The 27,256-nt window shown below is 45.5% G+C and overlaps 1 protein-coding gene and 1 non-coding gene across 2 annotated transcripts in view; both read left to right on the forward strand.

The window, feature by feature from the left end:
- LOC106608825 (lysine-specific demethylase 6B-like) overlaps positions 1-27,256 on the forward strand; it is a 171,640-nt gene that overhangs the window by 36,624 nt on the left and 107,760 nt on the right.
- LOC123743875 (U7 small nuclear RNA) lies at positions 13,890-13,944 on the forward strand. Its single transcript, XR_006770727.1, has one exon. It is a non-coding gene; the product is annotated as a U7 small nuclear RNA (small nuclear RNA).

The following is a 27,256-nucleotide window of genomic DNA, read 5'->3' on the forward strand; positions in this document are numbered from 1 at the left end:
AAACGAGCAGGTGTCCACATACTTTTGGTCATGTAGTGGTAGCTTTCACCTGGATTCACCTTGTCAGTCTATGTCATGGAAAGAGCAGGTGTTCTTAATATTTAGTATCCTCAGTGTATTTCTACATGTATATTTGCTGTGCTCTCTATTTCTACAAGTATACTGTGCTAGGTGCAGTATTTCTACCCTGCTTGGCTGGTCTGAACAGGACCATTATCTATCTGTCTGAGATGTCTTCTCCTCTGGGCTGCCCATGGCTAGGAGGCAGATAGGGGGAGCGAGAGAGAAAGAGGGAGAAGATGAAGAGAGAGGGAGAGGAGATTGAGAGGGAGGGAGGGAGGGATGATACTTATGAAGACTGAGATACTGCAGTCTGGCTCTTTAAAGAAAGGGGGAGGGAGTGAGGGATGGATGGGGGGAAGAGAGTGAATTGAGATGAAAAGTGGGAATTGAAGAGAGGGCTGACTGACTCCGACTGCGTTATTGCTCCTCTCTCACTTAGTCTCTCTGCCTCTGTATTCTCTCTCTCTCCTGGATTTTCTCTGTCTCTCCTGTATTCTCTCTTCCTCATCAACACTATATATACAGAAGTATGTGGACACCCCTTCAAATGAGTGGATTTTGCTATTTCAGTCATACTCATTGCTGACAGGTGTATACAATCAAGCACAAAGCCATGCAATCTCCATAGACAAATATTGGCAGTAGAATAGCCTTACTTTCAACGTGTCACCATCATAGGATGCCACCTTTCCAACAAGTCAGTTCATCAAATTTCTGCCCTGCTAGAGCTGCCCCAGTCATCTGTTTTTTTACCTTTATTTAACTAGGCAAGTCAGTTAAGAACAAATTCTTATTTTCAATGACGGCTTAGGAACAGTGGGTTAACTGCCTTGTTCAGGGGCAGAACAACAGATTTGTACCTTGTCAGCTCGGGGATTCGATCTTGCAACCTTTCGGCTACTAGTCCAACACTCTAACCACTAGACTACCTGCCGCCCCTGCTGTTATTGTGAAGTGGAAACATCTAGGAGCAACAACGGCTCAGCCGCGAGGTGGTAGCCCACACAAGCTCTCATAACGGGACAGCCGAGTGCTGAAGCGCATAAAAAAAGATCACCATACGCAATGCCAACCGTCAACTGGACTGGTGTAAAGCTCGCCACTATTGGACTCTGGAGCAGTGGAAACGTGTTCTCTGGAGTGATGAATCACACTTCACCATCTGGCAGTCCAATGGACGAATCTGGGTTTGGCGGATGCCAGGAGAACGCTACCTGCCCCAATGAATAGTGCCAACTGTAAAGTTTGGTGGAGGAGGAATAATGGTCTGGGGCTGTTTTTCATGGTTCGAGCTAGGACCCTTAGTTCCAGTGAAGGGAAATCTTAACGCTACAGCATTCTGTGCTTCCAACTTTGTGGCAACAGTTTGGGGAAGGCCCTTTCCTGTTTCAGTGCCCCCGTGCACAAAGCGAAGTCCATACAGAAATGATTTTTTTGCCCATGATTTTAGAATGAGATGTTCGACGAGCAGGTGTCCACATACTTTTGGTCATGTAGTGTATCTTCAAACACGTCAGTCTGGCAGGATCCTGTCTGGCTCTTGGTGAGAGTGTGTGAGAGACAGAAAGTGACATGTCTCTCTCTCTCTCTGTGTCTGTGTGTGTGTGTGGGTGTGTGGGTACATAATATCTTCAGGCAGCCAACAAAGACTGTCCGTTCGTCCGTCCTTCCGTATGTCTGTCTGTCAACCATGTCTACCACTCTCTCCCTGCGTTGTCGATTGGTGGGCGTGTTAGCGTGACTGCCAGCATTGTGTGTGTGTGTGTGTGTGTGTGTGTGTGTGTGTGTGTGTGTGTGTGTGTGTGTGTGTGTGTGTGTGTGTGTGCGCACGGAGAAGGCTTAACGGTTTCCTCTGTGAGACACACAATCCATCTTCCTGTCCTAGTGTAGAGAGCAGGTGGCTCAAGGAGGAGGGAGTGTACTGGAGGGAGTACAGTAGGGTAGGGTTCAACAAAGAGCTTGTTCTCTCTCTTCCCTCTCGTCTCTCGCTCTCTCTCTCTCCCTTTCAATTCAGAAGGCTTCCTCTCTTTCCACCTCTCTCTCCCTGTCTCTCTGTTTCCCTCCCTTCCTCCCTGCCACTGAGAGTGACCTCATGGCCGATGACCTCATCGTTAAGGAGCTGATTTGAGGGAGAAGGGATATCTGGTGGGGTCAGGCAAGAGGGGGGAGGTGAGCCCTGTTGGGGCCCCTCGAGGCCACTCTTTGGGTTAGGAGGAGGGGTGTATCTTTTCCCTCCATCTTAGGTTCCTCTCTTTATACTGACTGACGGGGTCTCTGTGTGTGTGTGTGTGTGTGTGTGTGTGTGTGTGTGTGTGTGTGTGTGTGTGTGTGTGTGTGTGTGTGTGTGTGTGTGTGTGAGACAGGGACTCAGGATATAGGGTTCATTCGTATCTTCTGTCTTCTTATAGACACTGTATAGGCTGTCTGTCTCTCTCCATGCACACCATGCAGGTGTCCAATCACTCACACACATCTCTTTCCCTTCTGTCCTTTTATTCTCCTCCCTCACCCTGTTCTCGCTCTCAATTACCCCTCTCCCTTTATTCTCTTCCTGCTCCCTCTCCTCCTCCTTCCCTCTTTTCTTCTCCATCCTCTCCCTCTCTCCTTCATCTCCCTCCTCTGTCCCTCCTGTCAGGTTGGGGGGGGGGGGGGCAGTAGTAGACCCTCTGTCTGGAGCCAGCTGTAACCTTACACCCCGACAGAGAGAAAGAGAGAGAGAGAACGACAGATCAGGAAGATGGAGAGAAGAGGGGATGAGGGGGAGAAAGGGCGGAGACTGGGCGTAACTTGATATTTAGTGATTATACATTCATCATATTTTCACAGACATTGGATATATTAATGCACACACACATACACACACACACATACTGTACGTCCATACACACAGTCAGTCTCTTTCTCCTAGCAATGATGTAATCCCAAGGCAACATCGCCTTGGCGATTGTCCCCACGGAAACGGTGTGGTTTGAACTGTAGCTGATTGCATTGTCTAGGCAACTGGGAAACAAATTGCCAGCCCCGTGCCCCAAGGCAGCGATAGACAGACGGGCGGAGAGAAAAAAGAGAGCGAGGGGGGAGAGAGATAAAGAGAGGGAAGAAGGGGAGTGAGGAGGAGGAGAGAGACAAAATGAAGGCTTTATAGGCGCTTTGATCATTGATATTCAGTGATACTAAAGCTGTGATCAGCTCCGAAAACAGCTTTCGATTGAAGATTCTGTCATGATTCCTTTGTTGCTGTCGCAGACACCAGCTTCTTCTGCTGCCTTAGATGTTCGTTGTGGTTTGGCGATTTGTCACAGGCCAGGAACGAAGCTCTGTGGTTTTGTGCTGTAAATCCTGTTCTACGGTTTAGACTTCCTCTTGAGGTTATAGGCTTCATAGATTATATACAGGAATAGATGACATTGAATATATAGAGAGTACATGTCCACAAGCACATGTACACGCTCGCATGCTTTGCGTTCTGAAATGGACAATAGTCTCCCGGGAACCCTGTTGGAGCCTATTGCCCCTGGGCCTGGTGATCCCCTTTCGGCCTGGGGTTTTCCTAGGCACCGCGGCCCCCCGCGTGTGTCCTGGCCCTGGGCCAGAGCAGCCAGGGCCCTGCCTGTACCAGACTCCCTCCCTGGAGGACGGGAGGAGTAGAGGAACCCCCAGCTGGCAGGGTGGGAGGGACAAGCTCTCCTTCCCTTCTCTCACTGATGTTCTCACCCTCTCACTTTCTCCTTCCCTTAGCTTAATGTCCCTCCATCATTCTCCCTTTCTCTCCTTTCATGCACATGTTCTATTTCTCTCTCTTTCTCTCTTCAATTTCAATTCAGGGCTTTATTAGCATGGGAAACATATGTTTACACTGCCAAAGCAAGTGGAATAGATAATAAATAAAAGTGAAATAAACAATCAGAAATGAACAGTAAACATTACACTCACAAAAGTTCCAAAAGAATAAAGATATTTCAAATGTCATATAATGTCTATATACAGTGTTGTAATGATGTGCAAATAGTTAAAGTACAAAAGGGAAAATAAATAAACATAAATATGGGTTGTATTTACAATGGTGTTTGTTCTTCACTGGTTTAATTTTCTTGTGGCAACAGGTCACACATCTTGCTGCTGTGGTATCTCACCCAGTAGATATGGGAGTTTATCAAAATCGGGTTTGTTTTCAAATTCTTTGTGGATCTGTGTAATCTGAGGGAAATATGAGTCTCTAATATGGTCATACATTGGGCAGGAGGTTAGGAAGTGCAGCTCAGTTTCCACCTCATTTTGTGGGCAGTGTGCACATAGCCTGTCTTCTCTCGAGAGCCAGGTCTGCCTACGGCTGCCTTTCTCAATAGCAAGGCTATGCTCACTGAGTCTGTACATAGTCAAAGCTTTCCTTAAGTTTGGGGCAGTCACAGTGGTCAGGTATTCTGCCTCAGTGTATTCTCTGTTTAGTGCCAAATAGCATTTCTCTCTCTCACAGATACTTTCCCACACTTCTTCGATTTTCTTCTCTAACTGTTACCAGCACTTTGATATTTGTCCTGTATGACTTTCCTCAAACTTCAACAACGCCCCCAACACACACACACACACACACACACACACACACACACACACACACACACACACACACACACACACTCTCTCTCCCCCATATTAACCTGCGTGTGGCACTGCCTGCCTCATTCTGTCGCTGTGTGTGGGCCCCACATCAAACCCCAGCAGCTAACTACTCTGAGGCTAATAAAGGCTAACATTAGCAGCGTTAGTGCACTGAGCTCCATCCACACCTCTCCCGCAAGCCACCCAGGCTACCACCCACCCACGGCGAGGGGAGGCCAGCCCCAGAGGGAGGCCCCTGTGGTGGGCTAGGGCGTCACCCCAGCCCCTGGGTGGGTTCCTGGAGATTGGACGTGTGGCCTCCCTCCTCTCTCTCTCTCTCTCTCTCTCTCTCTCTCTCTCTCTCTCTCTCTCTCTCTCTCTCTCTCTCTCAATGGTGTTGTCATTGCGGCTATGCCTTCCACGACCCTAATGATGCTCAGACACGCGCGAACACACACACACACACACACACACACACACTTCACACAGATCATGCAAAATATATTCACACACACTAGCTAACACTCCCAGTCTCACACACACTCACGCACAAGTAATTAGACACACACTTAAATGACCTCATACTAGCGTCTGTAATGTATAACATTAACATAGAGAGAACATGAGTATGTTTTCACCTTAAAGGGGCAATCTGGGATTCAAACAACACGGCCGGTCGGTGACCCCGCCCTTTTTTTGTTGGTAAACAGCTGAAGGATGGGGCTGGAGAAATGTAACCACACTTGAATTCAAAGCAAAGACGCAACCATGACTACGTCCAGTCAGCGATAATCCACATGGATGTTTAACTGTTGGTAATACTCACCTTCAGTCACCCAGATATTTATCTCTGCTCTCTCAGACAGACAGTGGTAGTCAGACCTGCTCAGTTTACATTCCACTGTATGCTTTGTGTGTGTGTGTGTGTTAGACCCTATGAACTGATGTGACGCCCAGGAGCCAGACTCACCCCCCCTCCTCACCCACTCTTAACCCCCCAAACCCCACAACGCATTTAGACTGTCCTCTCAGTTTACTGACACACCGTAAACACACACACACACACACACACACACACACACACCCAGCTTATATAGACCCTACACATCTCCATAACGACTTGGTTCTATCAGTTTAAAGCTATCAGTGGTCCTATGTGGAGATCTCGGGTCAGGTCGTCCTATCTTAATCCAGTCCATAACCATTAGAAGGTATAAAGGAAGTCTGATCTCGGGTCAGGTCGTCCTATCTTAATCCAGTCCATAACCATTAGAAGGTATAAAGGAAGTCTGATCTCGGATCAGTTCGTCCTATCTTAATCCAGTCCATAACCATTAGAAGGTATAAAGGAAGTCTGATCTCGGATCAGTTCGTCCTATCTTAATCCAGTCCATAACCATTAGAAGGTATAAAGGAAGTCTGATCTCGGATCAGTTCGTCCTATCTTAATCCAGTCCATAACCATTAGAAGGTATAAAGGAAGTCTGATCTCGGATCAGGTCGTCCTATCTTAATCCAGTCCATAACCATTAGAAGGTATAAAGGAAGTCTGATCTCGGATCAGGTCGTCCTATCTTAATCCAGTCCATAACCATTAGAAGGTATAAAGGAAGTCTGATCTCGGATCAGCTTTGAGAGGAGACAAAAGAGATTTACTAGAGAGAGCAGAAAAACAGGGACTCTCTCACTGTCCGTCTCAAGGGCATGTTGACCATGAACTCAAGCAGACAGATTGGGAGGTGTGTGTGCGTGTGCGTCTGTGTGTGTGTGTAGAGAGAGAAAGCGTGGAGGGTGAATCGTTCTAATTCTACACAGCGTTTGAAGTCAAAGTTTGGAGCCGACAGAGGAAAAACTTCAAACGCACTTCTACCCCCTCCCTCCTCTTCCTCTGTCGCTCCCTCCCTCCTCTTCCTCTGTTGCTCCCTCCCTTGTTCTCTTCCTTTCTCTCTGATCTTGTGAGAGGAGCACAGAAGTGTCCTGTAGATGACACCCGGTGTGAGATTAGGCATGCTGACGCCCCTCATACATGCGCACACACACACACACACACACACACACACACACACACACACACACACACAGCTTCTCGCTCCCCATCCCATTATTAGGTTGAAAAGACAGTAGAGGTGTGTGTGTGTGTGTGTGTGTGTGTGTGTGTGTGTGTGTCCAGCCAGTAGTATGACCATCTCAGTTGACACAGGGCTATTTTTACTACTGCCATCTAGCTTTCTGTCTGAACTCTGTAGAGTGACTCGCTCTCACTATGGGCCAACAATGTGGGTGTGCACACACACACACACACATTAACACACACTCACGAATGACTGTCAGTGATACACGTGCCTACATGAACGAACTCACACACACTCAACCACCGCTCTCAGGATGTGTGTGTTGCTTCTGAGCCGTTGCTGTGTGTTTGTCGTTTCTAGGGCCTTTTTTCTCGTTGGGTGTGTGTGGGGTGTGTGTTCACGTGCTGCGGAGGCTGAACAGCTGCATGTGGTTTGTGTATCTGACAGCGGCTGGCCTCTCTCCTCCTCCCCCTCGATCTCTCCTCCTCTCCACTTCCCCTCTCTATCCCACCTCCCCCTCTTCTCTGCCTCTCTCATTCAATCTTTTCCTCCCCTCTACCGACTTTCATTTTCTCTCTCTCTTCCTTTTTCTCCCCCTCTCCTCTCCTCCGTTGGCCCCTCTGTCTCTCCCCTGCTGCCCTGTCTGGACCTCAACATCCGCCAGCTATCAAAGCACTGACCAGATGACACACACAATGCCACATTCACCACACATACTACTGATTCTGTATCTTGGTTTTAAGAGAAGCCAGATGCTAAATAACTAAGGCAGATGCACGTGCCTGTTTTCCCCCCGCCTTGGAAGTGTGTGTGTGCGTGTGCGTGTGCGTGTGCGTGTGTGTGTGTGCGTACGTGTTCGTGCTTGCGTTTTCTATCTTCTCTCTGTTTTTGCTTTAGTTAGTGTCATGGTTACGGAGAGAAGGAGTGTTTTATCTAAACCTCCAGCCTCTCTCTCTCTCCTCGCTGACTCAGCTGATCCTCAGTATTGAACAGGGTCTGTGTTGCAGATCATTCAACAGGGTCTGTGTTGCAGATCGTTTAATAGGGTCTGTGTTGCAGATCATTCAACAGGGCCTGTGTTGCAGATCGTTTAATAGGGTCTGTGTTGCAGATCATTCAACAGGGTCTGTGTTGCAGATCGTTTAATAGGGTCTGTGTTGCAGATCGTTTAATAGGGTCTGTGTTGCAGATCGTTCAACGGGGTCTGTGTTGCAGATCGTTCAACGGGGTCTGTGTTGCAGATCGTTTAATAGGGTCTGTGTTAGAGGTCGACCGATTAATCGAAATGGCCGATTAATTAGGGCCGATTTCAAGGTTTCATAACAATCTGTATTTTTGGCCACTGATTTACCGAGAAATTTTTTTTTTTTTTTTTACACGTTTATTTAACTAGGCAAGTCAGATTAAGAATACATTCTTATTTTCAATGACGGCCTAGGAACGGGGGTTAACTGCCTTGTTCAGGGGCAGAACAACAGATTTTTACCTTGTCACCTTGGGGATTCGTTTTTGCAACCTTCCGGTTACTAGTCGAGGAGCCTGACTACCTGGCAGGCTAACTACCTGTTATGCGAGGGCAGCAAGAAGCCAAGGTAAGTTGCTAGCTAGCATTAAACTTATCTTAGAAAAAACTATCAATCTTAACATAATCACTAGTTAACTACACATGGCTGACGATATTACTAGTCTAACGTGTCCTGCGTTGCGAATAATCGATGCGGTGCCTGTTAATTTCTCTTCGAATCACAGCCTACTTCGACAAACGGGTGTCACGTTTGTCGTAGGAAGGAGCGGACCAAAGTGCAGCGTGTGTATTGTTCCACATTTTATTTTCACTGTGAAACTATGCAAGGTATACAAATAAACTAAAGAACAAAAACAATAAACCGTGACGAAGAGGTGCAACATACACTAACTCAAAAACAATCTCCCACAAAACGAGGTGGGAAAAACAACTACTTAAGTATGATCTCCAATTAGAGACAACGATGACCAGCTGCCTCTAATTGGAGATCATCCCCAAAAAAACATAGAAATACAAAAACTAGAACATAACATAGAAAATCTAAACTAGAAAAAAAAACTGTCACGCCCTGACCTACTCTACCATAGAAAATAACAGCTTTCTATGGTCAGGACGTGACAACGGGTGATGATTTAACAAGCGCATTCGCGAAAAAAGCACTGTCGTTGCACCAATGTACCTAACCATAAACATCAATGCCTTTCTTTAAAATCAATACACAAGTATATATTTTTAAACCTGCATATTTAGTTAATATTGCCTGCTAACATGAATTTCTTATAACTAGGGGAGTTGTGTCACTTCTCTTGCGTTCCGTGCAAGCAGTCATGGTATATACAGCAGTTTGGGCCGCCTGGCTCGTTGCGAACTGTGAAGTCCATTTATTCCTAACAAAGGCCGTAATTAATTTGCCAGAATTGTACATAATTATGACATAACATTGAAGGTGTCACGTTCGTCGTAGTAAGTGGACCAAGGCGCAGCGGGTCGAGTGCTCATCTTAACTTTATTAGTGAACACTTAACTAAACAAAACAAGAAACGAACTAACTGACAGTCTTGCAGGCTAGACACAGCACTGCTAAGAACAACCTCCCACAATCCCCAAAACAAACATACTCCTAATTATAGGACCTTCAATCAGAGGCAACGATACACAGCTGCCTCCAATTGAAGGCCCCAATCCCAAATACCTAAACATAGAATTAAACACCCTAGAACAGACATAGAAAGATACAATATAGAACAATGACCAAAACCCCGGAATACATAAATCAAACACCCCTCTACATAAACACATACTCAAAACCATATAAAACAAATACCCCCTGCCACGTCCTGACCAAACTATAATAACAAATAACCCCTATTACTGGTCAGGACGTGACAGAAGGTTCTACAATGTAACAGGAATATTTAGACTTAAAGATGCTACCCGTTAGATAAAATACGGAACGGTTCCGTATTTCACTGAAATAATAAACGTTTCGTTTTCAAAATGATAGTTTCCGGATTCGACCATATTAATGACCAAAGGCTCGTATTAGTGTGTGTTATTATGTTATAATTAAGTCTATGATTTGATATTTGATAGAGCAATCTGACTGAGCGATGGTAGACTGCAGCAAGCTCGTAAGCATTCATTCAAACAGCACCTTCGTGCATTTTGCCAGCAGCTCTTCGCAATTCTTCAAGCATTGCGCTATTTATGACTTCAAGCCTATCAACCCCCGAGATTAGGCTGGTGTAACCGATGTGAAATGGCTAGCTAGTTAGCGGGGTGCGCGCTAATAGCATTTCAAACGTCACTCGCTCTGAGACTTGGGAGTGGTTATTCCCCTTGCTCTACATGGGTAACGCTGCTTCGAGGGTGGCTGTTGTCGATGTGTTCCTGGTTCGAGCCCAGGTAGGAGCGAGGAGAGAGACGGAAGCTATACTGTTACACTGGCAATACTAAAGTGCCTATAAGAACATCCAATGGTCAAAGGTATATGAAATACAAATCGTATAGAGAGAAATAGTCCTATAATTCCTATAATAACTACAACCTAAAACTTCTTACCTGGGAATATTGAAGACTCATGTTAAAAGGAACCACCAGCTTTCATATGTTCTCATGTTCTGAGCAAGGAACTTAAACGTTAGCTTTTTGTACATGGCACATATTGCACTTTTACTTTCTTCTCCAACACTTTGTTTTTGCTTTATTTAAACCAAATTGAACATGTTTCATTATTTATTTGAGGCTAAATTGATTTTATTTATGTATTATATTAAGTTAAAATAAGTGTTCATTCAGTATTGTTGTAATTGTCATTATTACAAAGTAAAAGCATCAGCTTTTTTGGCCCTCCAATAATCGGTATCGGTATCGGCGTTGAAAAATCATAATCGGTCGACCTCTAGTCTGCGTTGCAGACCGTTCAACAGGGCCTGTGTTGCAGATCGTTTAATAGGGTCTGTGTTGCAGATCGTTCAACAGGGTCTGCGTTGCAGATCGTTTAATAGGGTCTGTGTTGCAGATCGTTTAATAGGGTCTGCGTTGCAGATCGTTCAACAGGGTCTGTGTTGCAGATCGTTTAATAGGGTCTGTGTTGCAGATCGTTTAATAGGGTCTGCGTTGCAGATCGTTACAACAGGGTCTGTGTTGCAGATCGTTTAATAGGGTCTGTGTTGCAGATCGTTCAACAGGGTCTGCGTTGCAGATCGTTTAATAGGGTCTGTGTTGCAGATCGTTTAATAGGGTCTGTGTTGCAGATCGTTTAATAGGGTCTGTGTTGCAGATCGTTTAATAGGGTCTGCGTTGCAGATCGTTCAACAGGGTCTGTGTTGCAGATCGTTTAATAGGGTCTGTGTTGCAGATCGTTCAACAGGGTCTGCGTTGCAGATCGTTTAATAGGGTCTGTGTTGCAGATCGTTTAATAGGGTCTGTGTTGCAGATCGTTTAATAGGGTCTGTGTTGCAGATCGTTTAATAGGGTCTGTGTTGCAGATCGTTCAACGGGGTCTGTGTTGCAGATCGTTTAATAGGGTCTGTGTTGCAGATCGTTTAATAGGGTCTGTGTTGCAGATCGTTTAATAGGGTCTGTGTTGCAGATCGTTTAATAGGGTCTGTGTTGCAGATCGTTTAATAGGGTCTGTGTTGCAGATCGTTTAATAGAGTCTGTGTTACAGATCGTTTAATAGGGTCTGTGTTGCAGATCGTTTAATAGGGTCTGTGTTGCAGATCGTTTAATAGGGTCTGTGTTGCAGATCGTTTAATAGGGTCTGTGTTGCAGATCGTTTAATAGGGTCTGTGTTGCAGATCGTTTAATAGGGTCTGTGTTGCAGATTGTTTAATAGAGTCTGTGTTACAGATCGTTTAATAGGGTCTGGGTTGCAGATCGTTTAATAGGGTCTGTGTTACAGATCGTTTAATAGGGTCTGTGTTGCAGATCGTTTAATAGGGTCTGTGTTACAGATCGTTTAATAGGGTCTGTGTTGCAGATCGTTTAATAGGGTCTGTGTTACAGATCGTTTAATAGGGTCTGTGTGTTTTCTAGCCGCTAGTTCAGGGCCCACTGGAAGCCAACTGGTCTCAAACAGGGAAGGGTGTGTGCGTGCATTCGTATATGTGTATGAGCCCATGGTATAGGATGTATAGGATGTGTAACCCGTACAAATGTTCAAGTATAAGCTGTTGGCACGCCAAGTCATTAGAGTAAATGTCCTGGCAGCACTGTACATGAAAGTCTTTTTGTGGCCATTTATTTTCTATAGGAATGGATAGAGGTAGACTTCTGGATGTGTGTGTGTGTGTGTGTGTGTGTGTGTGTGTGTGTGTGTGTGTGTGTGTGTGTGTGTGTGTGTGTGTGTGTGTGTGTGATTGTGTGTGTGATTGTGTGTGTGTGATTGTGTGTGTGGGGTGGTGGACCTTGTCTCTCATTGCTAGTTCCCAGCAGGTTAATGAATAAATAAAGGCATGATGCCTCCCCTGTGAGCCTGTGTCTGCACACAGCAGACAGAGTGACACCACACACACATTCCCTCATCGCACTCTGGGTGCAGCTCATAGCCACTCTGTATAATAGGAATGTTTATTAGCAGGTTGGAATAATGTTGTTTTTTTTCCGCTTTCTCTCCCACTTAAAAAAATACTTCAGTTTACAATAGAACTCTGTATTAAAACTGTAGTATACTATACTACACACTGTAATATCCATTGATCATGTGTAGGACTTAGTATAGAATTTTGATGTATACTGTAGATACTACATTATTAGTATACTGATAATACTACATTATTATCCACACAAAAAACACTCGTAAATACTACAGAAATGTCCGCAAATACACTACATTGTTTTAACTATAGTAAATACTACAGTATTTAATATGGATATACCCTGCCCATTCCCCTCCTCCACATCCCATTTTGTGCCATCAAGTGAGAAACCTACATGCCAAGCATAGACTATATATTGTGTTCCCTACAGGTTATAAAAAAGAGCAGAAGCTCTGAGCTATCCGTTCAGACCTCAGTCCGACCTAACTACCTACCGACTTACCTACCTATCTACCCACCTACCTACCTACCTACCCACGTACCTACCTACCCACCTACCTACCTACCCACCTACCTACCTACCCACCTACCTACTTACCCACCCACGCACCCTACCCACCCACCCATCTACCCACCCACCCACCCTACCTACCTACCCACCCACCCACCCTACCCACCTGCCTACCCACCACCCACCTGCCTGCCCACCTACCCACCCACCCACCCACCCACCCACCCACCCTACCCACCCACCCTACCTACCTGCCACCCACCACCCACCCACCCACCCACCCACCCACCCACGTACCCTACCTACCCACGTGCCTACCTACCCACCCACCCACCCACCCACCCACCCACCCTACCTACCCACCCACGCACCCTACCCTACCCACCCACCTACCTACCCACCCACCTACCACCCTACCCACCCACCCACCTACCCACCCACCACCCACCCTACCCACCTACCTACTTACCCACCTACGTACCTACCTACCCACCTACCTACATTTACATTACATTTACATTTTTAGTCATTTAGCAGACGCTCTTATCCAGAGCGACTTACAGTAGTGAATGCATACATTTCATTCATTTTTTTTTTCTTCTTTCTTTCCTGTGCTGGCCCCCCGTGGGAATCGAACCCACAACCCTGGCGTTGCAAACACCATGCTCTACCAACTGAGCTACAGGGAAGGCTACCTACCCACCTACGTACCTACCTACCCACCTACCTACCTACCCACCTACGTACCCACCTACCTACCTACCTACCTACCCACCTACCTACCCACCTACGTACCCACCTACCTACCTACCTACGTACCTACCTACCTACCCACCCACCTACCCACCCACCCTACCCACCCACCCACGTGCCCACCTACCTACCCACCCACCTACCCACCCACCCTACCCACCCACCCTACCCACCTACCTACCTACCCACCCACCTACCCACGTGCCTCACCTGCCCACCTACCTAGCTACCTACCTACCTACCTACCTACGTACCTACCTACCTACCTAGCTACCTACCTACCTACCTACGTACCTACCTACCTACATACCTACCTACAGGTTATGGAAAGTTTGCTCTTTTAGTATTTCTCCAGAAGGTTTCCTCAAAGAGAAAGCCCCCCACTTCTATGTCAAAGATAATAAAACAAAGACACTATAGTAAATACTACAGTAATGTCCCTAGGACAGTGCAGTAAATACTACAGTAATGTCCCCAGAACATTATAGTAAATACTACAGTAATGTCCCTAGAACACTGTAGTAAATACTAGTGATGCACCGATATGACATTTTTGCCCGATACCGATATCCGATATTTTCCTTGCCCAAAAAAACCCGATACCGATAACCAATATTTACAATTTTTGCGGCCTTTTAAGCATTCTAGTACAGTTAAATAGTTAACACACACACACATGGACGCAGCGGTCTAAGGCACTGCATCTCAGTGCAAGAGGAGGCACTACAGTCCCTGGTTCGAATCCAGGCTGTATCACATCCGGCCGTGATTGGGAGTCCCATAAGGTGGCGCACAATTGGCTCAGCGTCATCCGGGGTAGGCCGTCATTGTAAATAAGAATTTGTTCTTAACTGACTTGCCTAGTTAAATAAAGGTTACACACAAACCACACACCACACCACACTGACCAAAAAGTAATTTTGTTGGCATTTACGTGTCCCCATTACCAGTAAAACATAATCAAAACCTATTTCTTTCACTTACTTGCTGTGCTGTTTCCTTGTTCATTTGTTTCATTCTCAAGCAGGATTACTATGGAACGCCGTTTGGGTCTTTGCATGTCAAATAACCTTCTTGACCAATCAGGACCTGAATATGACTGCACGTCACATAGTAATTTAACACTTTATACATCTTTTACGGAGTTATTACACATTGATTACACTATCACTTGTACTCCATATGTCACAACGATTCATCGATACGTATGCTATGACGCTGGTAAAGTTGTCTCGCGCACCTACAATGCTGGTCATAAAACAAAATCTAGCTTGCTGATGGATGCAAACAATGTTCTTCCGCAAAAACATAGCAAAATGACCATCTGTTTCAGTAGCATTAGCTAGCTAGCTAACTATATAGCTAGGTGTCATCATCTAATTTATAAGACAGTTCCTATTTGATAAATGGTTTTCGGACCCATCTATGTGAAGCTAGACACAATAAGGATTAGACACAATAGTGGACTTTGCGGTTAGCCTTCAAAATAAAAGTATGGCATTGAAAGTGATGCAAATGATAACAAATAGTAGAATTATGCCATAATGTAATATATCATGCTAAATGAGGTTGGAATGTTGTTATATAAAATCAACAAAAGACAATAATTTGCGAATTTGACAAAAATCTGTTGAAGTCACACTGGATGTGTTTTGAATATAACCTTTCTGGTTATAACCTTTTTCGGCAAGACAGATCTTCCAAAGGTGGGGTAGTGGCAATCTTTACCAAGGATCACCTTCAGTGCTCGGTTGTCTCCACCAAGTCTGTCCCCAAATAATTTGATGTGTTAGTTTTAAGCATTAAACTTTCAAATAGCTCTTTGTTGACTGTTGCTGGGTGCTATCGTCATCCATCAGCACCGGCCTGTACCTTACCTGCCCTAAGCTCACTCCTGGCCCCTTACACTAAGTCTAAATTTGTCCTGCTACGTGACCTAAACTGGGACATGCTTAAATCACCTGGCCAAGTCCTAAAGCAATGGGACTCCCTAAATCTTTCTCAGATTATTACCAATCCCACAAGGTATGACTCCAAACACCCAGAAAAGGCTACTCTCCTCGATGTTATCCTCACAAATAATCCTGATAGATATCAGTCTGGTGTTTTCTGTAATGCCCTTAGTGATCACTGTTTTACAGTTTGTGTTCATAATGGCTGCTCAGTGAAACGTCTGATTTGTCATAGACGCTTGCTAAAACACTTTAATGAGCAAACCTTCCTTCATGAACTGGCCTCTGTAACATGGTATAGAATCAGCTTGATCCCCTCTGTCGAAGACGCTTGGACCTTCTTTTTTGATATTTTCTGTGGTATTGTTAACAAACACGGCCCCATAAAGAAAATGAGAATTAAAAACAGGTTCAGACCCTGGTTTGACCGTGATCTGGCAGACTTACTCCACCTCAAGAATTCCATTTGGCGAAAGGCTGGGCACATGCATATTCGCTCTTGTTCAGGCAAATGAGAAATAAGTGCACTCAGACTATCCGGAAGGCCAAAGTTAGTTACTTTAAGGAGCAGTTCTCTCTCTGTCAAGAAGTTCTGGAAAATGGTTAAAGACCTGGAGAATAAACCCTCCTTCTCACAGCTTCCCATGTCCCTTAATGTTGAGGATGTGGTTGTTACTGACAAGAAGCACATGGCTGAGCTCTTTAATCACCACTTCATTAAGTCAGGATTCCTATTTGACTCAGCCATGCCTCCTTGCCTGTCCAACATTTCCCCATCTCCCACCCCTTCTAATGCGACTATCCCCGATGCTTCTCCATCTTTTTCCCCTGCCCCGCTACAAAGTCTCTCCCTGAAGGCAGTCACTGAGTCTGAGGTGCTAAAGGAGCCCCTGAAATTCTGGGTCAGATGGTTTAGACCCTTTCTTCTTTAAGGTTGCGGCCCCTATCATCGCCAAGCCTATCTCCGACCTTTTTAACCTGTCTCTCCTCTCTGGGGAGGTTCCCATTGCTTGGAAGGCAGCCACGGTTAATCATTTATTTAAAGGGGGAGATCAAGCTGATCCTAACTGTTGTAGGCCTATTTCTATTTTGCCCTGTTTAAGTGTTGGAAAAACTTGTCAATAATCAACTGACTGGCTTTCTTGATGTCTATAGTATTCTCTCTGGTATGCAATCTGGTTTCCGCTCAGGTTATGGATGTGTCACTGCAACCTTACAGGTCCTCAATGAGGTCACCATTTCCCTTGATTCCAAGCAATGTTGTCCTGCTATTTTTATTTACTTGGCCAAAGCTTTTGATATGGTAGACCATTCCATTCTTGTGGGCCGGCTAAGGAGTATTGGTGTCTCTGAGGGGTCCTTGGCCTGGTTTGCTAACTACGTCTTTCAAAGAGTGAGCTGTATAAAGTCAGAAAATCTGCTGTCTCAGCCACTGCCTGTCACCAAGGGAGTACCCCAAGGCTCAATCCTAGGCCCCACGCTCTTCTCAATTTACATCAACAACATAGCTCTGGCAGTAGGAAGCTCTCCCATCCATTTATATGCAGATGATACAGTCTTATACTCAGCTGGCCTCTCCCCGGAATTTGTGTTAAATGCTCTACAACAAAGCTTTCTTAGTGTCCAACAAGCTTTCTCTAACATTAACCTTGTTCTGAACACCTCCAAAACAAAGGTCATGTGGTTTGGTAAGAAGAATGCCCCTCTCCCCATAGGTGTGATTACTGCCTCTGAGGGTTTAGAGCTTGAGGTAGCCATCTCATACAAGTACTTGGGAGTAAGGCTAGACGGTACACTGTCCTTCTCTCAGCACATATCAAAGCTGTAGGCTAAAGTTAAATCTAGACATGGTCTCCTCTATCGTAATCACTCCTCTTTCACCCCAGCTACCAATCTAACCCTGATTCAGATGATCATCCTACCCATGCTAGATTATGGAGACATAATTTATAGATCGGCAGGTAAGGGTGCTTTTGAGCAGCTAGATGTTCTTTACCATTCGAGCATCAGATTTACCACCAATGCTGCTTATAGGACACATCACTGCACTCTATACTCTTCTGTAAACTGGTCATCTCTGTATACCAGTCGCAACACCCACTGGTTGATGTTTATTTATAAAACCCTCTTAGGCCTCACTCCCCACTATCTGAGATATCTACTGCAGCCCTCATCCTCTACACACAACACCCATTCTGCCAGTCACATTCTTTTTCAAGGTCTCCAAAGCACACACATCCCTGGGTCCCTCGTCTTTTCGGTTCGCTGCAGCTAGCGACTGGAACGAGCTGCAACAAACACTCAAACTGGACAGTTTTATCTCAATCTCTTCATTCAAAGACTCAATCATGGACAATCTTACTGACAGTTGTGGCTGCTTTGCTTGATGTGTTGTTGTCTCTACCTTCTTGCCCTTTGTGCTATTGTCTGTGCCCAATAATGTTTGTACTATGTTTTGTGCTGCTACCATGTTTTGTTGCTACAATGTTGTTGTCATGTTGTGTTGCTACCATGCTGTGTTGTCATGTGTTGCTGCCTTGTTATGTTGTTGTCTTAGGTCTCTCTTTGTGTAATGTTGTGGTGTCTCTCTTGTCCTGAATCTGTGTTTTATCCTATATTTATATATATTTTTATTTTCTATTTTTAATCCCAGCCCCCATCCCAGCAGGAGGCCTTTTGGTAGGCCGTCATTGTAAATAAGAATTTGTTCTTAACTGACTTGCCTAGTTAAATAAAAAATTAAAAACGTATACTTTTGAATTGCATTTGGGGCATACTTATTTCACTGTCCAGCCTTACCTATGGATTGGTTATCAATGACATGGGGTATCAGTCTACTCAGTGACAACCAGAGAACATTAGCGTCGTAGCTCTTATTGCGGGACTCTGAAAGATCTGTGAATTGAGCCACATTTATTGTCAACCTATGTGTATTGATCACTATTCCCGAGGAAAAACAATACTGCGTGGATGTTTTGGAGTCTGAACTCTGAGCGAGGACGTTGGGAAAAAATATATTGGGTATTGTGTAGACTGTTACCCCGTTTCATTGATCCCCAATCCTTAGGTAAAGCTGTACAGTGCAATATGAATGTCAATACACACAATAGGCTGACTGGGGAGGTGATTTCACACAGTCACAGTCCCGCGATAAGAGCTTCAATGCTAATATTTGCGTAAACTCTTCACAGTTGTGTTCTGTGGGTGTTTAACATTATCTAGTCTAAATATGGCATGACTCCACCAAATTTAACCTTCTGCATCACTTTCAAAGAGGTACTTTTATTTTGAAGGCAAACCACAAATTCCACTAATCCTTATTGTGGCTAGCTTCACAACACATAACCCGGTCAGGTCGAGCCTCACTAGCCAGATGAAGCTAGCTGGCTACTTATAACGTTAGCTTTGGGCAACAGGGTTAAGTAGCTGGCTAGCTATTTATTTACATGAACTGAAGTTCAATTTCAATAGGCGAACAACAAGTGGCTACCTAGCTAATAGTTACAAGTATTCCTAAATCATTGCTAAGAATAGGGAAAATGACTGCAGTTTCCACTGGTCATTGTTTTCAGGCTGATTGTATAGGTGCTATCTAGGTACTGTACCAAGCTAAAGCTAGCCAACGCGGTATTGTAAACACATCGTTTGTGGCCGGTGTTTGCTTGTTTGCAGGCTTTTTTGTACAGCTTTGACAGTGCTACTGATAGTAGTGGTGGCGCTTGGCTTGCACGTGCAAATTCAGAACACACAACATTCTATAATAGCTGTGTTAAATAACTGTGTTATTTGACGTGTCAAATGAAAAGCTTATTTAACGCGTCAAATAGTGTTATTGTCAATTAGTGTTATTTGACGTGTATCTTTTTTGACACGCAAAGACCCAAACGGCGTTCCATAGTATGTCGTGAAACTAATAGCAGTGACGCTATTACTGTGTAACTCCGGTAGGGCAACATCTGAACAATAGCGCACTTAGTAACGTTAGTGTGTACCGGTGCTCGACCAGTCGGCGAAAGCCAACATCACCCATGACAGAGAACGGTTGATTGTCAAGGGCAATGAATACTATTATCTTGGCTTTAATGGATTTCGCCTTTGAGTTGTCTCGCTGAAATGTTGTTACTCTTTTAAATGACTGCTTGACTTGTAGACTGCTCGATCCACACAGCAGACATTGTGGGCTAGGTTAGAATTGCTGTGTTACACGTGTAGAGCAACATTTTACGTGGCATCATTATATAGGTATGCATGTCAGCTTTGACATTGGTTTTTCACATCGGCGTTAAACTAGACATCGGACCGATACCGATGTTGGCATTTTTAGCTAATATCGGCCGATTCCGATATGTTCACCGATATATCGTGCATCCTTAGTAAATACTACAGTAATGTCCCCAGAACACTATAATAAATACTACAGTAATGTCCCCAAAACACTACAGTAAATACTACAGTAATGTCCCCAAAACACTACAGTAAATACTACAGTAATGTCCCCAAAACACTACAGTAAATACTGCAGTAATGTCCCCAAAACACTATAGTAAATACTACAGTACACTACAGTGCGCAAAAACAATCTAGTAAATTCTTTAGCAATAAGGCCAGAGGAGGTGTGATACATGGCCAATATACCACAGCTAAGGGATGTTCTTATGTACGACGCAACGTGGAATGCCTGTATACAGCCCTTAGCCGTGATATAGTGGCCATATACCACAAATCCCAGATGTGCCTTCTTGCTATTATAAACCGGTTACCAACGTAATTAGAACAGTAAAAAATGTGTTTTTGTCATACCCGTGGTACAAGGTCTGATATACCACGGCTTTCAGCCAATCAGAATTCAGGGCTCGAACCACCCAGTTTATAATATAGTATATACTACAGTTTTTATACTATAGTAAACTGTACCTGTGACTAGTACATTTAACTACAACGTGAATACTACAGTAAAGTCTGAAAAAACACTACAGTGAATACTAGAGTATTTTTTAAGGTGGGCTCTGACTCTCTGCCCTGTGTAATGTGAGTGTGTACATGCATGTGCGGTGTTCATTATGCATCTGTGGTGGTGGTTTGTGTTTTGGTATACGCACAAGTGTGTGTGTTTGTGTGCTCTCTCTTGTACCGTGTGTAGAATCACTTTCGTTGCGAAGAGCCAGAGCTTTCAGTTAGATCTCATCTCTCCCTTCACAGAGCAACAGACCCCTTCCACCACACAGGAGGGCTTGGAATGACAGCATTGGACTAACCTTGACACACACACACACACACACACACGTCAGCATCCCAGAGCCTTCCTTGGTCGTAGCAGCAGGTCAGGTGCCAGAGGTGAGAGGTCAGGGGGAGTGGTCATCAGATGAAAGCCCCTGGTCGCAGAGGTGACTCTGCCAGAGGGTTAAAGGTCAGGACAGGCGGTCATGCCGCTGCACGTGCCCTACGAAAGGTGTCCTAGCAGCCAGGCCTAGTGGGGGAGGGGACACTGAGTAAATATGTAAATAGCTGTGTCCACGTTGTACAGAGACACACGCAGGAGAATTCTCACAATGTCTACAAAAAAAGCCCAATCCAGACAGTACTTTTTAAGGGAGTTTGGATCTTTTAATGTATGTGACAAAATACTTTGTATGTGCTATAGCAGTGTCGTGGCGAGTGGAGTGACCTATGCCATTGTGTGCTGGAATTTAGCTAAGATAGACTTAAATAAGCTTGACAAAATCCTGAACAAATCCAGTGCTACCATTGGCTGCAGCATTGAATCATTGCAGAACATGTTCATAAAAAGGCTGCAAGTGAAAACCCCACATGATCATGGACAATGACCCACACCCACTCCACAGTACTCTGATGACCCACACCCACTCCACAGTACTCTGATGACCCACACCCACTCCACAGCACTCTGATGGCCCACACCCACTCCACAGTACTCTGATGACCCACACCCACTCCACAGTACTCTGATGACCCACACCCACTCCACAGCACTCTGATGGCCCACACCCACTCCACAGTACTCTGATGACCCACACCCACTCCACAGCACTCTGATGACCCACACCCACTCCACAGTACTCTGATGACCCACACCCACTCCACAGCACTCTGATGGCCCACACCCACTCCACAGTACTCTGATGACCCACACCCACTCCACAGCACTCTGATGACACACACCCACTCCACAGCACTCTGATGACCCACACCCACTCCACAGCACTCTGATGACCCACACCCACTCCACAGCACTCTGATGACCCACACCAAATCCACAGCACTCTGATGACCCACTCCCACTCCACAGCACTCTGATGACCCACACCCACTCCACAGCGCTCTGATGACACACACCCACTCCACAGAACTCTGATGGCCCACTCCACAGTACTCTGATGGCCCACACCCACTCCACAGTACTCTGATGACCCACACCCACTCCACAGTACTCTGATGACCCACACCAATTCCACAGCACTCTGATGACACACACCCACTCCACAGCACTCTGATGACACACACCAATTCCACAGCACTCTGATGACCCACACCCACTCCACAGTACTCTGATGACACATACCCACTCCACAGCACTCTAATGACACACACCCACTCCACAGCACTCTGATGACACACACCCACTCCACAGTACTCTGATGACACACACCCGCTCCACAGTACTCTGATGACCCACACCCACTCCACAGTACTCTGATGACACACACCCACTCCACAGCACTCTGATGACACACACCCACTCCACAGCACTCTGATGACCCACACCCACTCCACAGCACTCTGATGACACACACCCACTCCACAGTACTCTGATGACCCACACCCACTCCACAACACTCTGACACACACCCACTCCACAGTACTCTGATGACCCACACCCACTCCACAGTACTCTGATGACCCACACCCACTCCACAGTACTCTGATGAAACACACCAATTCCACAGCACTCTGATGACACACACCCACTCCACAGTACTCTGATGACACACACCCGCTCCACAGCACTCTGATGACCCACACAGCACTCTGATGACACACACCCACTCCACAGCACTCTGATGACACACACCCACTCCACAGTACTCTGATGACCCACACCCACTCCACAGCACTCTGATGACACACACCCACTCCACAGCACTCTGATGACCCACACCCACTCCACAGCACTCTGATGACCCACACCCACTCCACAGCACTCTGATGACCCACACAGCACGCTGATGACCCACACCCACTCCACAGCACTCTGATGACACACACCCACTCCACAACACTCTGATGACCCACTCCACAGCACTCTGATGACACACACCCACTCCACAGCACTCTGATGACCCACACCCACTCCACAGCACTCTGATGACACACACCCACTCCACAGCACTCTATAATTCAACACAGGAGCAGCTTCAGTAGCAGGTCCATCCTGCCCAGATGTTCCACAGAGAGGTTGAGACGGTCATTTCTACTGACAGCCAGGAGGCTTTTTAATGAGTGTAATTGATTAACTGTTTATGAGGTCTTTCTATAGGAAAATGTTGTTGTCTGTTTTCCCCCACTGTGGGATAGAAAACAACACTTGAATCAGACTATTCTTTTAGGGAGACTATGGTTGGTGCAGGGGCCTTTATGTGTCTTAATGTGTTGGCCATTGTTGCGTGTCCTGTCATTGTATGTCATTGATGATGCATGCGGTGATAAAACAATTTCCCATGTTGGGATTAATAAAGTAATACTATACTCTAATCTAATCGACACACAGGAGTAGCCGCACACACATACAGGAATAGCGACATACAGTGCATTGGGAAAGTATTCAGACCCCTTGACTTTTTCCACATGTTGTTACGTTACAGCCTTATTCTAAAATTGATAAAATCGTTTTTTTCCCCTCATCAATCTACACATAATACCCCCTAATGAAAAAGCGAAAGCAGGTTTTTAGAAATGTTTGCAAATTCATTAAAAATTTAAAACTGAAATATCACATTCACTTAAGTATTCAGAGCCTTTACTCAGTACTTTGTTGAAGCACCTTTGGCAGTGATTACAGCCCTGAGTCTTCTTGGGTATAACACTACAAGCTTGGCACACCTGTATTTGGGGAGTTTCTCCCATTCTTCTCTGCAGATCCTCTCAAGTTCTGTCAGGTTGGATGGGGAGCGTTGCTGCACAGCTATTTTCAGGTCTCTCCAGAGATGCTCGATCGGGTTCGTCCGGGCTTTGGCTGGGCCACTCAAGAACATTCAGAGACTTGTCCTGAAGCCACTCCTGCGTTGTCTTGGCTGTGTGCTTAAGGTCGTTGTCCTGTTGGAAGGTGAATCTTCGCCCCAGTCAGAGGTCCTGTGCGCTTTGGAGCAGGTTTTCATCAAGGATCTCTCTTTGCTCTGTTCATCATTCCCTCAATACTGACTAGTCTCCCAGTCCCTGCCGCTGAAAAACATCCCCACAGCATGATATTGCCACCACCATGCTTCACCGTAGGGATGGTGCCAGGTTTCCTCCAGACGTGACGCTTGGCATTCAGGCCACAGAGTTCAATCCAGAGAATCTTGTTTCTCATGGTCTGAGAGTCCTTTAGGTGCTGTCATGTGCCTTTTACTGAGGAGTGGCTTCCATCCGGCCACTACCATAAAGGCCTGATTGGTGGAGTGCTGCAGAGATGGTTCTCCTTCTGGGGCGGCAGGTAGCCGGGACCAGGGACCTTATATAGACAGGTGTGTGCCCACAGGTGGTTAGAGCATTGGGCCAGTAACCAAAAGGTTGCTGGATCGAATCACCAAACTGACAAGGTACAAATCTGTTGTTCTTCCCCTGAGCAAGGCAATTAACCCTCTGTTCCCCAGTAGGCCGTCATTGTAAATAAGAATTAGTTCTTAACTGACTTGCCTAGTTAAATAAAGGTAAAAAATATATATATTTTCCCATCTCCACAGAGGAACTCTGGAGCTCTGTCAGAGTGACCATCGTGTTCTTGTTCACCTCCCTGATCAAGACCCTTCTCCACTGATTGCTCAGTTTGGCCGGGCGGCCAACTCTAGGAAGAGTCTTGGTAGTTCCAAACTTCTTCAGTTTAAGAGTGATGGAGGCCACTATGTTCTTGGGGACCTTCAACGCTGCAGCAATCTTTTGGTGCCCTTCCCCAGATCTGTGCCTCAACACAATCCTGTCAATTTTTTCCACCTCATGGCTTGGTTTTTGCTCTGACATGCACTGTCAACTTGTGGGACCTTATATAGACAGGTGTGTGCCTTTCCAAATCATGTCATATCAATTGAATTTACAACAGGTGGACTCCGATAAAGTTGTGGAAACATCTCAAGGATGATCAATGGAAACAGGATGCAACTGAGCTCAATTTCAAGTCTTAAAGCAAAGGGTCTGAATACTTATGTAAATAAGGTGTTTCTGTGTTTTATTTTTTAATACATTTGCTAAACTTTCTGAAAACCTGCTTTCACGTTTTCATTATGAGGAATTGTGTGGAGATTGATGGGGTTTAAAATATAATTGAATCCATTTTAGAATAAGGCTGTAACGTAGCAAAACGTGGAAACAGTCAAGGGGTCTGAATACTTTCCGAATGCACTGTATGTACACACCCACACAGACACACTCTCTCACACCCTGACTCTAAAAGGGGGGGACGGTGGCAGGGCAGTCTGTGTTCATCTTTGATGTGTAGGATGTAGCTAGTTCATGTCAGGATGGGGGCAGCCATGGTGGTATGGAGGGTATTCTCTTTGCCCCTGACCATGCTACCTTGCTGGCTTCTCATTGGTCCTGCTGGAGGTCACCACGGGGGTCAGGCCCGAGGACTTCAAAGCCGACTGGACTCACAACATTTTTAAACCAACTTTATAATGTAGAGTACCTCAGTCTGCACTGTGATATGGTTATCAATGCAGTAGAGGTTGTAGTAATAAACTCAGCAAAAAAAAGAAACGTCCTCTCACTGTCAACTGCGTTTATTTTCAGCATAACAAGATTGAACAACTGAGACATAAACTGAACAAGTTCCACAGATGTGACTAACATAAATTGAATAATGTGTCCCTGAACAAAGGGGGGGGGTAAAAATCAAAAGTAACAGTCAGTATCTGGTGTGGCCACCAGCTGCATTAAGTACTGCAGTGCATCTCCTTCTCATGGACTGCACCTGATTTGCCAGTTCTTACTGTGAGATGTTACCCCACTCTTCCACCAAGGCACCTGCAAGTTCCCAGACATTTCTGTGGGGAATGGCCCTAGCCCTCACCCTCCGATCCAACAGGTCTGTAAGGGCTGTCTTCAGGAATGGACCAAAATGCAGCGGAGTTTGTGTTCGTCATATTTAATAAAGCAAAAGAGAACACTATACAAAACAAACTGAGAAAACCGACAGCCAACAGTCCTGTCAGGTGCAAACACACTAAACAAGAAACAATTACCCACAACCCCAAGGAAAAACACACACTACTATATAGGACTCCCAATCAAAGGCAACTCAACACACCTGCCTTCAATTGGGAGTCCAACCCCAATTAACTAACACATAACACAAAAACTCTGCCACGTCCTGACCAAAACTAATACAATTACGCCCTCTGCTGGTCAGGACGTGACAAGGTCCCAGACGTGCTCAATGGGATTGAGATCCGGGCTCTTCACTGGCCATGGCAGAACACTGACATTCCTGATTCCTGATGTCTGGTGAGGACCTGCCTTACAAAAGGCCTACAAGCCCTCAGTCCAGCCTCTCTCAGTCTATTGCGGACAGTCTGAGCACTGATGGAGGGATTGTGCGTTCCTGGTGTATCTCAGGCAGTTGTTGTTGCTGTCCTGTACCTGTCCCGCAGGTGTGATGTTCGGATGTACCGATCCTGTGCAGGTGTTGTTACACGTGGTCTGCCACTGCGAGGACGATCAGCTGTCTGTCCTGTCTCCCTGTAGCGCTGTCTTAGGTGTCTCACAGTACGGACATTGCAATTTATTGCCCTGGCCATATCTGAAGTCCTCATGCCTCCTGCAGCATGCCTAAGGCACGTTCACGCAGATGTGCAGGGACCCTGGGCATCTTTCTTTTGGTGTTTTTCAGAGTCAGTAGAAAGGCCTCTTTAGTGTCCTAAGTTTCCATAACTGTGACCTCAATTGCCTACCGTCTGTAAGTGTCTTAATGACCGTTCCACAGGGTGCATGTTCATTAATTCATGAATTGTTCATTGGGAAACAGTGTTTAAACCCTTTACAATGAAGATCTGTGAAGTTATTTGGATTTTTACGAATTATCTTTGAAAGGCACGGTCCTGAAAAAGGGGCGTTTCTTTTTTTTGCTGAGTTTAGTAGTTATGTTCTCGATGTGCACACACACACACACTCACACACATTCACACACACACACACTTTGTATGTGAGAGTGTGAGCCCCCATTCCTCTGTCTCACTTATCCTTTCCTCATTGATTAGTTCAGCTTCTAAACGTGGGAATAGTTAGAAGTTCACAGTCTCACTCACATCGTCCTACAGCACCCTGAACACCCCTGTGGAATAGAGAGGGAGAGAGAAGACGTGAGTAGAGGGAGGATAGGTGGAGAGAGAGCAGCGGTAGAGAGAGAGGGAGGAAGGGTGAGAAAGTGAAAACTAATTAAAGTTTAGTTTTAATTGCGAGTTCTGCTGGTTGCTGGTGGGAATTCTCTGATTCCAAGTGGGATAACCTTCCCAGGTGTGTGGAAGAATTAG

The sequence above is a fragment of the Salmo salar genome, chromosome ssa07 (assembly GCF_905237065.1).
Source record: "Salmo salar chromosome ssa07, Ssal_v3.1, whole genome shotgun sequence".
NCBI lineage: Eukaryota > Metazoa > Chordata > Actinopteri > Salmoniformes > Salmonidae > Salmo > Salmo salar.